Source organism: Macaca thibetana, chromosome X (assembly GCF_024542745.1).
Source record: "Macaca thibetana thibetana isolate TM-01 chromosome X, ASM2454274v1, whole genome shotgun sequence".
In the NCBI taxonomy this organism is placed as follows: Eukaryota; Metazoa; Chordata; class Mammalia; order Primates; family Cercopithecidae; genus Macaca; species Macaca thibetana.
Window position 1 is genome coordinate 77,234,300 of NC_065598.1, and position 12,896 is coordinate 77,247,195.

The 12,896-nt window shown below is 37.3% G+C and overlaps 2 protein-coding genes across 3 annotated transcripts in view; one reads left to right on the forward strand and one right to left on the reverse strand.

Annotated features, from left to right (window-relative positions):
* Positions 1–12,896, forward strand: part of SH3BGRL (SH3 domain binding glutamate rich protein like) — a 523,004-nt gene that overhangs the window by 478,535 nt on the left and 31,573 nt on the right. The window lies entirely within an intron of this gene.
* LOC126946313 (40S ribosomal protein S24) overlaps positions 1–12,896 on the reverse strand; it is a 1,171,839-nt gene that overhangs the window by 436,641 nt on the left and 722,302 nt on the right. The gene's annotated exons all lie outside the window — the stretch shown is intronic.

A 12,896-nucleotide genomic window follows, 5' to 3' on the forward strand; every position in this document is an offset into this window, starting at 1 on the left:
AAAAGTTGAAGAGTGAATGAATGGATATTAAAAACAAAAGCAATTAATCTGTTGCCTGTAAGAAACATATTTCACCTCTAAAGATAGATATAGACTGATACATATGTACATATACATAGTCTGAAAATAAAGGGATAGAAAAACATATTCCATGTCGATGGAAAACAAAAAAAGAGCAGGAATAGCTATACTTATATAAGACAAAATTGATTTCAAGACAAAAACTATATGAGACAAGGTAGGTCACTATATAATGATAAAGGAGTCAATTCAGCAAGAGGATATAACAGTTTTAAATATATATGTACCCAACGCTGGAGCATCCAGATATATAAAGCAAATATTGTTAGAGCTGAAGAGAGGTAGTCCCTAATAAAATATTAACTGGAGACCTATATCCCACTTTCAGCATTGGACAGATCTTCCAGATGGAAAATCAAAAAAGAAATATTGAAATTAATCTGCATTATAGACCAAATAACAAGAAAAATGCTGCAAACTATACAGATGTATGGAAATTAAATAATATGCTGCTGAATTACCAGTTCGTCAAGGAAGGAATTAAGAAAGAAATTGAAAAAAATTTTGAAATAAATAATAATGGAAACACAACATACCAAAATGGATGAGATACAGCAAAAGCAGTAGTAACAGGGAAGTTTATAGATATAAGTGTCTACATCTGAAAAAGGGGAAACTTGAAATAAGTAACCTAACAATGCATCTTAAAGAACAACAAAAGCAAGAGCAAACCAAAAGCAAAATTAGTACAAGAAAAGAAATAATAAGGAAATAAATGAAATTAAAATGAAGAAAACAAAGCAGATCGGTGAAAGTAAAAGGTGGTTTTTGGAAAAGCTAAACAAAATTGACCATCCTTTAACTAGACTAACTAAGGGAAAAATGAGAGATGTAAATAAATAAAATCAGACATGAAAAAGGAGACATTACAATTGATACTGCACAAAATAAAAACATTATTAATGGCTACTATAAGCAACTATACGCCAGTAAGCTGGAAAATATAGAAGAAATGGACAAATTTCTACACACATGAAACCTACCGACATTGAACCACGAAGAAATCCAAAATCTGAGCACAACAGTAACAAATAATGAGATCAAAATCATAAGTAAAAGTCTCCCAGTAAAGAACTACCTTGAACCTGAAGGTTTGACTGCTGAATCCTACCAAATGTTTACAGAAGAAATACTTTTCATCCTACTCAAAGATTTTGAAAAATAGAGGAGAGAATACTTCCAAACTGTGAGGCCAGCTTCTCCTTGACACCAAAACAAGACAAAGACATATCAAAAAAAGAAAACTGATGCAAAAATTCTCAGCAACATACTAGCAAAACAAATTCAACAATATATTAGAAAGATCATTCATCATAACCAAGTGGTATTTATTCCTGGGGTGCAAGGATGGTTCAACATGCAAATCAATCAGCGTGATACATGATATCAACTGAGTGAAGAATACAAATCATATTATCATTTTAATTGTTGCTGAAAATCATTTGATAAAATTCACCATCTCATTATTATGAAAACTCCCAATAAACTGGGTATAGAAGAAACATATCTCACCTTAGTAAAAGCTCTATGTGATATGCACACAGCTAGCAAAATACTGAATGGAGAAAACTGAAAGCATTTTCTCTAAGATCTGGAACATGTCAAGGCTGCTTACTTTCACCACTGTTATTCAACATAGTGCTGGAAGTCCTACTAGAGCAATTTGACAAGAAAGAAATAAAGGGCAACCAAACTGTAAAGGAGGAAGTCAAATTATCTCTGCAGATCATATGGTATTATATTTGGAAAAACCTAAAGACTCTGCAAGAAAACTATTAGAAACTGATCTACAAATTCAGTAAAGTTGTAGGATACAAAATCAACATACAAAAACCATTAGCATTTTTATATGCCAACAGTGAACAATCTGAAAAAGAAATAAAAAATTAATCTCATTTGCAATAGCCAGAAATAAAATTAAATAACTGGACGTTAAACAAAGAAGTAAATGATCTAATGAAAACCATAAAACATTGATGACAGGAACTGAAGAGGACTCCAAAAAATGGAAATACATCTCATTTTCATGGATTGGAAGAATCAATATTGTTTAAATGTTCATCCTACCCAAAGTGATCTCCAGATTCAGTGCAGTCCATATCAACATACCAATGGCATTCTTCACAAACATACAAACAACAATCTGTACAGTTATATAGAACCACAGAAGACACAGAATAGTTAAAGCTATCTTAAACAAAAAAGAACAAAACTGGAGGAATCACATTATCTGACTTCAAATTGATGGTGGTGGTGGCCTATCTGGAGCAGCCTCTGTGGGGATGCCAGCTACAGTGGGGGAGATGCAACTGGGGCTACACACTGTGCAGAGCCAGCAGGGGCTGGTAACTGGTGGGAGCCCCATCCCCTACTGAGTTGGCAGGGTGTGAGCCCCATGCTCCTGTGTGCAGCTGCAAATGCCCAGCCAGAGTTCTGAACCCAGGCATCCCTGCCCTCTTGCAAGGCTGGAAAGCCATCCCTGCTTCTGCAGGCTCAGAAGTGCCTTCTCCCTCTCTCTGGCCTCTTTCCGCTCCTGGTGCCTGCTCTTGGGTGAAGCAAAGTTGTGGCCATGTCTGGGTGCTGTAGCAACCCAACTGGGTGTTTGCATGATTGGAGCGGTGCTGACACACCAGACCCTGCTGCCTCAGCTTCCTCTGGACTTTGAGCACTGAGGATCATGAGAGGGATACCAAGGAAGCTGAGGGTTGCTTGGCACGGGCCTGCAGGCACCCCTTGGCACAAACAGCCTGGGTGCTATGGATGGCAGGTTGATGGTGGCAGAAGGCAGACAGTCTCCTGGGTGGAAAGGGATGGGTTTCAGGTGAAACCCCACCTTCAAGCCAGATACAGTCTGAAGCCTGGAGGCCAGGCTGCCAGTTCCAGGTGGAGTCCATGGCCCAGAGTGATAACTTCGGTGTTTTTTCTTGGCCCACCCATGGCTTCCCATGGACCAATCAATAACCATTTCCTCCCTGTGAGCCCATAAAAACCCCAGACTCAGCCAGACTCTGACAGACACTGAGATTACTAGCTGCAGGAAGGCGCTACTCACCTTGGGTCTCCTGAGTGTTCTGTCACTCAATAAAGCTCATCTCCTGGCTGACACATGCACCCCTGCTCACTATGTTGTGGGTAACAAGAGAGAAGAGCTACAGTCCTTTGGGGAGCCCAGACTTAGGGTGTCCCTGAGCCAGAGATGTGACATCCTCTTTGGGGCTCTGCAGTTCCTGGCATCTGCAAGCACCACTACGTTCCCCACATGCAGACGCAGGTGGTTGCAGTGGAAGGCACATGTGGTACATCTGGTCCAGTCACAGCCTTGCATGGAGCTGGTACCTGTGTCAGTGCCTGGAGCTGCCTGCCCAACAGCAGAAGCCAGCATGCCTGGCTGTGCACAGTGTCTGGTCCCCACACTTGCTCACCCACAGACCCCTCACTTCTCTGCCCCTGGCTTGCCCTTGGCAGGTATGGGATCCAGGACAGTGGTGCGAGCCAAGTGCAGCCTGCCAAACTGAATGGGTGGAATAAGCCCAGAAGTTGTAAGTAATACTGAAGCACAAGGTCCTGCCAGCTACAGAGTTTTCTAGCTTGCAAAATTACACCCCAGGGATCCCATGACAAAATTATACTACAGTGCTATAATAACCAAAACAGCATGGTATTGGCATAAAGACAGACACACAGACCAATAGAACAGATAGGAGAACCCTGAAACAGATCCACACATTTACAATAAACTCATTTTCGGCAAAAGTGCCATGAACATACACTGGGAAAAAGAGAGTCACTTCAATTAATGGTACTGGAAAACTGGACATCCATATGCAGAAGAATGAAAGTGGACCCCTATCTCTTGCCATATACAAAAATCATATTTAAATGGATTAAAGACCTAAATCTGAGATGTTGAAAGTACTACAAGACACTGCTACAAGAAAACATTGGGGGAGACTTTAGGATATTGGTCTGGGCAAAGATTGCTTGAGTAACACTGCACTGGCACAGGCAACTAAAGCAAAAATGAATAACTGTGATCACATCAAGTTACAAAGCTTCTGCACAGCAAGGGAACAATCAACAAAGTGAAGAGACAGCCCACAGAGTAGTAGAAAATATTTGCAAACTATCCATCTGAAAAGGCATTAATAACCAGAATATATAAGGAGCCCAAACTATTCTAGAGGGAAAAAAAAAGCTTATAATCCAATCTAAAAATGGGCATACAGATGGCAAACAGAAATATGGAAAAATGCTCAACATTACTTATCACCAGAGAAATGTAAACCAAAACTACAATGATATATCATCTCACCCCAGTTAAAATGACTTATCTAGAAAGACAGGCAATAAAAAGTTCTGGTGAGGATGTGGAGGAAAGGGAACCCCCATACACTGTTGGTGGGAATGTACATTAGTACAACCAGTATGGAGAACTGCTCATAGGTTCCTCTAAAAACTGAAAATAGAGCTACCACGTGATTCAGCAATTCTACTGCTGGATATACCCCAAAGAAAGGAAATCAATATATCAAAGAGGTATTCTGCACTGCCATATTTGTTGTAGCATTCACATTAGGTAAGATTTGGAAGCAATCTAAGTGTCCATCAACAGATAAATTAAATGTAAAGGAAATGTGGTACATATGCACAGTGGAGTACTATTCAGTCATAAAAATGAGATCCTGTCATTTTCAACAGCATGGATAGAACTGGAGATCATTATATTAAGTGAAATAAATCAGGCGCAATAAGGCAAATGCCATGTGTTCTCACTTATTTGTGGAATCTAAAATTCAAAACAATTGAACTCATGGCCATAGAAAGAAGAAATGTGGTTACCAGAGATTGGGAAGTGTAGTGAGGGGGTCGGGAGGAGATTGGAATGGTTAATGGGTAAAAAGAAGTTGGAAAGAATGAGTAAGACCTACTATTTCATAGCACAACAGGGTGACTGTTGTCAATAATAACTTAATTGCTAAATATTTAAACAACTGAGTATAATTGTATTGTTTGTAGCACAAAAGTATAAATGCTTGTGGGGATAGATACCCGATTCTCTATGATGTGGGGATGGATACCGAATTCTCTATGATGTGATTATTAACATTGCATGCCTGTTTCAAAACATCTCATGTCCCTCATAAATATATATACCAACTATGTGCTCACAAAAATAAAAAAAATAAAAAATATGTAAATTCTTACTTGATTGTATTTATACAGGTCTTTTACATATATTCTAATATATTTACATGAATAATCATAATAATTTATGAGGGTAAGAACTCATGTCCCTCTTTTAGACCTCAGGAAACTGAGGCCTTGAGGATTTAAGTGATTTGCTTATTACCTCATGTCTAATAGGTCAAATAGCCAAATGGTGAACCAAATTTGACTCAGAGTCCAGTATTATTGTTAATACACCACATTGTCTCCCTCACCTATTGAAATGATAGCAGTAATAATGACAACTGACATTAATTGAAAGCTTATCATATGTTAGACATTTTTAAAGCATTTTATTAATTTATTTAGTCATCTTTTTTGAGTTATTTTTTTCTACCAAAGTTGGCTTTCTTTCTTGACTTCTAAAATCCTTGTATCTAATGTATGTCTTTTCCATGCAAATCTTCACAATTCTTTAGGAAACACAGACCAAAAAATGTAGGAAAAAAATCCAAGAAAAAGGAGTGGTAGGGGGAACACATAAATTACAGGACTGGACACATTATGTTCATTTGGGACTATGTTCATGTAGTTGTCTCTGTCAATCAGTTGTAGGGCTGTAGTTAAGTAACAAGACATCACCTAATCTACTATTTAAAATGTTAGTTGACAGGGTACATTTCTATGAAAAAGTTTAGCTGAGCCTCCTATTTTATGAAGTTTAGGTTATTGTGCCAACATGCAACATGTAATGTCATGCTTGTTGCCCTAAGGTGTATTTATCATCTTCGAATTGTTTGCTTTCTCAAACTAGACAGGCAGAGAACAAAAACCAGTTGTATGTATTAATATATAGTAAGCTTTAAACTTAAGCCAATTTTAAATGGATTTCTAGTAGCTCATGAATCAAGTGTGATTAACAGCTTTAAGAAAGGTTCTTTTTTTATTTTATTTTTTAATTATACTTTAAGTTCTCAGATACCTGTGCAGAACGTGCAGGTTTGTTACATAGGTATACACGTGCCATGGTGGTTTGATGCACCCATCAACCCATCATCTACATTAGGTATTTCTCAAAATGCTATCCCTCCCTCCACCTCCTGACAGGCCCCGGTGTGTGATGTTCCCCTCCCTGTGTTCATGTAAAAGAAAGATTCTTTCCTGTCCACAAACAAAGGTCATTTTAGAACTTGGGGATAGGCAGAGGAAGAAAAACCTAGAAGGTGTCAGATGCTAGCAGAGCATTTTTGCCTGCTTCATTACTTTGCATCCCTCTTTTCTGGTTTAGTTCTTGGGCCTGAAAGTCAATATACTCTACTTTTCTTCAGTGAATGTCTTCTGATTTAGAATTAGGCCAAAACAGGCTTTGATTGAAAGACGAAAATACTGCTAGTAACTGATTTTACAGTGATTACAGCATCAATAGAATAGATTTTGTCAGTATTCTCCCGAGAGAACTATCCAAATGATGCATTGTGGTTTAAACAAGGCTTTCTGCTCTGAATAGGCCTATACTTAAAAGTATTTATTGAGTACCTGCAATGTATAAGGCACTCTGTTCTGTATTCTGAGGCACACCAACATAAATCAGATGTGAGACCTGCCCTTGAGGAGACTCTGTTATCTAGTAGAAATAACAAGACTTTTATATGAAAGTGTATTTTTTCACATTTCACATCATATTTCACAAAAAATATCTAGGTATGTATATATTTTTTTCCAGATTTCTTCCTTTGCACACAATGATTAGGCTTGGCAAGCTTGCTTTTATGTAATAAGAGATCTTAAAATGCAGAAGCAGTTATATCAGCAGGTAACTGTGGAAGTAGAAGGCAAAAGAGAAGTACATTGCATTAATTTACTGACTGTTCATGCCTTACTGTGTGAATAACCATTTTATATATATATATATATATATATAAATTAAAACCTCTTAACTTGTAAAGATAGAAATTACTGAATATATCATCTTGTTTTGCTGTACCATGTTAGTTTTCTTTTTGTTCAGATAGTTCTGTCTGTTATGATTTTATGGTATCCAGTCCATCACTGATGGGCGCCTAGGGTGATTCAATGTCTTTGCTGTTGTGAATAGTACGGCGATGACTATGCAAGTACATTGTCTTTTTGGTCGAATGATTTTCTTTTGGATATATACCCAGCAATTAGATTTCTAGGTCAAATGTTAGTTTTGTTTTAAGTTCTTTGAGAAATCTTCAAACTGCTTTCCACAGTAGCTGAAATAAATTATGTTCGCATCAACAGCATATAAGCATTCCCTTTTCTCCATAGCCTCGCCAGCATCTGTTGTTTTTTGACTTGTTAATAGCAGCCATCCTGACTGGTGTGAAATGGTATCTCATTGTGGTTTTGATTAACATTTCTCTGATGATTAGTAACGTGGAACATTGTTTTATATGTGTGTTGGCCGTTTGTATATCTTCATTTGAGTAATGTCTATTCATGTCTTTTGCCCATTTGTAATGGAGTTAATTTGTTTTTGTTTGTTAATTTGTTTAAATTCCTTATAGATTCTGGATGTTAAACCTTGGTTAGATGTGTAGTTTGTGAATATTATCTCACCTTCTGGTCTGTTTACTCTGGCACTAATTTCTTTTGCTGTGCAGAAGTTCTTTAATTAGGTTACACTTGTCAATTTTTATTTGTTTTTTCTTTCTTTCTTTTTTTTTTTTCTTCTTGCAATTGCTTTTGATTACCTAGTCATAAATTCTTTCTCAAGGAAGATATCCAGTATAGTTTCCTAGGATTTCTTCTAGGATCCTTAGAGTTTGAGGTCTTACATCTAAATATTTAATTCACCTTGAGTTAAATTTTGTACTTCAGTTAAGGAAGGGGCCCAGATTCAATCTTCTGCATTTGGGTAGCCAGTTATCCCAGAAACGTTTATTGAATAGGAAGTTCTTTCCCATTGTTTATTTTTCTAAACTTTGTCAAAGATCAGATAACTGTAGATGTGCAACTTTATTTCTGGGTTCTCTATTTTTTTTATCTTAGTCATAACTGTACCAGTACCATGTGTTCAACTTTATTTCTGGGTTCTCTATTTTTTTTATCTTAGTCTGTAAGTCTGTTTTAGTACCAGTACCATGCTGGTTCGATTATTGTAGCCTTATAGTGCAGTTGGAAGTCAGATAATGTGATGCCTCTGGCTTTGTTGTTTTTGCTTAGGATTTCTAGAGCTATTTGGGCAATATTTTAGTTTCATATGAATTTTAAAATAGTTTTTTTTGTAGTTCTCTGAAGAATGTTATTTTTAGTTTGATAGCAATAACATTGAATCTGTAGATTTCTTTTGGCAGTGCGGCCATTTTAACAATATTATTCTTCCAAATCATTAGCATATAATGTTTTTCCATTTGTTGGTGTTGTCTTTGATTTCTCTTGGAACTGTTTTGTAGTTTTTGTTATAGAGATCTTTCACATTTTGGTTTGATGTGTTCCTAGGTGTTTTATTCTTTTGTGCCTATTGTAATGGAATTGCATTATTTACTTGGCTCTCAGCTTGGATGTTATTGTTCTATAGAAATGCTACTGATTTGTGTATATTTATTTTGTATTAGAAATTTGTACTGAAATAGTTTATCATTTCCAAGAGGCTTTTGGAAGAGGGTTTAGGGTTTTCTAGGTATAGAATCGTATTGTCTGTGACAAGAGATAATTTGACTTCTTTTTCTATTTGGATGTTTTTATACTTTCTCTTGCCTCATTGCTGTGGCCAGGACTTCCAGTACTATGTTGAAAAGGAGTGATGACACTGGGCATCCTTGTCTTATTGCAGTTTTCAAGAGAAATGATTCTAGTTTTTGCCCATTCATTATGATGTTGGCTGTTGGTTTGATATAGATTACTCTTTTTATTTTGAGGTATGGTTCTTTGACACCTAGTTTCTTGAGGGTTTTTATCATGAAAGGATACTGGATTTTATTGAAAGCTTTTTCTGCATCCAGTGAAATGATTATATGGCTTTTGTTTTTCATTCTGTTTTTGTTGTGAATCACATTTATTGATTTATATATCTTAAACCAACCTTGCATCCCCGGAATGAAGTCCTGCTTGATTGTGGTGCATTAACGTTCTGTCGTGCTGTTGGACTCAGTTTGCTAGTATTTTGTTGAGGATTTTTGTGTCTAGGTTTATCAGGGATATTGGCCTGTAGTTTTCTTTTTCCTTGTGACTTTGCCAGGTTTTGGTATTAGGGTAATGCTGGCTTTTTAGAATAAGTTAGAGAGATTTCCTTCCGCTTTGTTTTGGGAATACTTTCAGAGGAATGGGTACAAGTTCTTCTTTGACTGGTAGAATTTGACTGTGAATCCATCTGGTCCAGGGCTTTTTTTTTTTTGGTTGGAAAGTTTTTTTAAATTACTGCTTCAATTTTGGAACTCAATATTGGCCTGTTCGGGGTTTCAGATCCTTCCTGATTCAATCCCAGGAGGTTGTGTGTTTCCAGGAATGTATTTATATCTTCTAGATGTTTTAGTTTGTGTGCATAGAAGTGTTCATAATGGTTCCTGAGAATCTTTTGTATTTCTGTGGGGTCATTTGTAATGTCACCTTTGTCCTTTCTGATTGTGCTTATTTGAATCTTATGTCTTTTTATCTTTGTTAATCTAGATAGTGTATGTCTGTCAGCAGGTTTTATATTGTACCATGCAGATAAACCTACAAGCCCGTAGATGGCACTTACAGGTAAGAGCTGGCTGCACTCAACACAGCTAGGTATATACTTGATTCTTGTTTACCGAGAGACTCTTTGATGAGGGCCCTGCTGTGTCACAATTTCAGTGGACCAGGCTGGGGCACCCAGCACTGGCCCACGCAGACTAGTTCCAGGTCAACAAGCTGGCCCTGGTGGCAAGTCTCATTGTCCAGAAGAGACAGCTGCTATAGCAGCTCTCTTCCCTACCCAGGCTTATGGCAGGGCAGAGCACAATTCCAGTGCCTACTGCTGAGGCACTTTTCACAGTTTTGGCTGTGGAGACCCCCTACTTAACTCCAAAACAGAATTTCCAATCTCTGGCGAAGGACTAAAATGCCTGCGTGGTTGTGCCACCAGGTTGCATGACTGACTTTTATGAACCCGGATTAAAAATCGCATCCTGCTCTTAGTCTTGGGTATGGGAAAATATCCGCAGCTTTTCCTGGTGTCTTTCCCTCACAGTGTCTTCAAGCCTCTTCCCATGTTAGCTCCAGGGGTTGGGAGAAAGAAAGCGCTGTCCATTGGCCTGAGTTTCTTGGATCTCCAGTGGAAAGATGAATCATAGTGGGAGGCTCTCTGCCTCTCTCATGTACTTTTATCACTTTTATTTTTTCTCACTTTTATCAGCTCTATGCCATCACAGGGCCTGTTTGCTGACATTCTTCTCCCAAGGATCTGGGATGTTCCTCACAATTCTGGTGGATCCTCATTTTCCTTCTTGAATTAAAGCTCACAGAGTTTATCTATATGAACTATGTTGTTATTTCCAAGTGGCTGAGGCATGCTCTAATACACCTTCTTGGGAAAACAAAACAAAAAGACAAAAAAAACTTAGCTATCTTTATTGCTGTTCCTCTGACACCTAGAACAAGTGTCAAGAAAAGTCTCACCTCAATAAATAGTTGTTAAATGAGTGCTTGATTGAATAATTCTTAATTCTTAATCTTTCCCAACCAATACATCAGCAAATCTCATTAGTTATTTTAATAATGTTTCTTAGAGAGTAAATTTCCTCTGCATTTTTACAACTTATATCTTCCACTTGACCCTTGTTCTTTCAGACCTAGATTAAACAATAATTTCTTAACTACAGTCTATTTTCAACCTATCTTGCATACTTCTCTTATACTAATTTTCCTCACTGATTTCCTTGTCTCATTTTATTGCTTATAACATACACATTATATTAGGGGACTCATGAATCCTGTTAACAATCCCTTTTGTAATGTGAATCTTGCAATTAAGCATTCCATTACATAATATCTTAAATGTCTGCAAAGTTTTACATGCCTATAGTTTCCCTTCTTATGTAGTATTTTTGCCTTCTCTTGTAGTCCCCAGAACACTGCTAGGCCCAGAATGAGTACTTACTAAATACTTGCTGCCCTGACATACAGACGGTTATCCATTTGTGTTTTTGTGAAAAAGCTAAACTCTTATTCAACAAAGTGATTGAAAGAAACCAGAAAGTAACTATGCAAGTAGTTAGGAAGAATATCGGTGAACGGAAATTTTAATCTTAAAAACTAGTGCTCTAAAGGGGCAGTACAAAGGAACTTTTTGGGAAGTAATTAAACTGTTCTCTATGGTAGTTACATGACTCTATGCATTTGTTAAAATTCATAGAAATGTACAACAAAAAAAGTGAATTTCACAGTGTATAATTTAAAATAAAATTTGAAAATATTTTTAATATAATGAAGGTTTTAACTTTTTTTTTTAATGCAGTATCCTAAGCAACATCTTGTCTCCATGTTCTGGAGTTATGCACTTGCTTTTTCTTTCTTAAAAATAGTTTCAACTGGCCGGGTGCAGTGGCTCTCTCATGCCTGTAATCCCAGCACTTTGGGAGGCCGAGGTGGGCGGATCACGAGATCAGGAGATCGAAACCAGCCTGGCTAACACGGTGAAACCCCGTCTCTACTAAAAATACAAAAAGTTAGCCGGGCATGGTGGCACGTGACTATAGTCCCAGCTACTCGGGAGGCTGAGGCAGGAGAATCGCTTGAACCCGGGAGGCGGAGGTTGCAGTGAGCCGAGATCCGAGATCTTGCCACTGCCTTCCAGCCTGGGTGACAGAGTGAGACTCCATCTCAAAAAAAAAAAAAAAAATATATATATATATATATAGTCCCAACTATAATGGTAGGTGATTATTTCCCTTCCTAGTCTCCCGCATAATACTTTGGTATAACCCAAGTTTGGTGTTGTACTCTATCCTCTTCTTTTTCCTTTTCCACATTTAAAAGAAATTATTAAGTATAGTTGAAATTATGCCTTCAATGATATACAGTAGCCTGATTTATATAAAGTTTACCAACTTCAATTATTTTTTTTCACCTCAGAACAAACTTTCAAGGCCAAATTCTTGTTATTCATAAAGCACCCTAGGTGCAATAAAAATGCAGAATTTAGACCTTAGTTTAAGCTTTTCTTTTTCTCAGTAAATACTGTTCACAGTCATGAGCCATCTTTTCCTTCAATTGTACTAGTAGATAATAGGCACCAGGCAGTCATTGAATGTATCCAAATATACCTGGTCCCCCTGTTGGATGGAAAAGCTAGACAGCTTCATTTTGTGACCTGATACTCTGCTGAATAAGCAAAGACGATGGAAATTTCCTTTCCAGACCAGACCATTTTATGAAAATAACTTCTTAGCCAAGAAGCTATTCGGGTTGATGAGGCCCCTATTCTGTGCTAGGCTACATGGAAAGATTGCTACAATATATCAGACATTTTGATAGAAAAGAGCAAAATAATTGCAGCAGTTCTTTGAATGGAAAATTTTAACATTGCAAATAAATTCCATCTGTGTCTGCACATGTAGTAGTTACAAGAAATTTTATAGCCTTAACTTTTGGTCAGACTGGCTACACAATGTTGGGGTAAGAAAGACTGGAATTTCCAGACCTTCATTAATCATACCTGC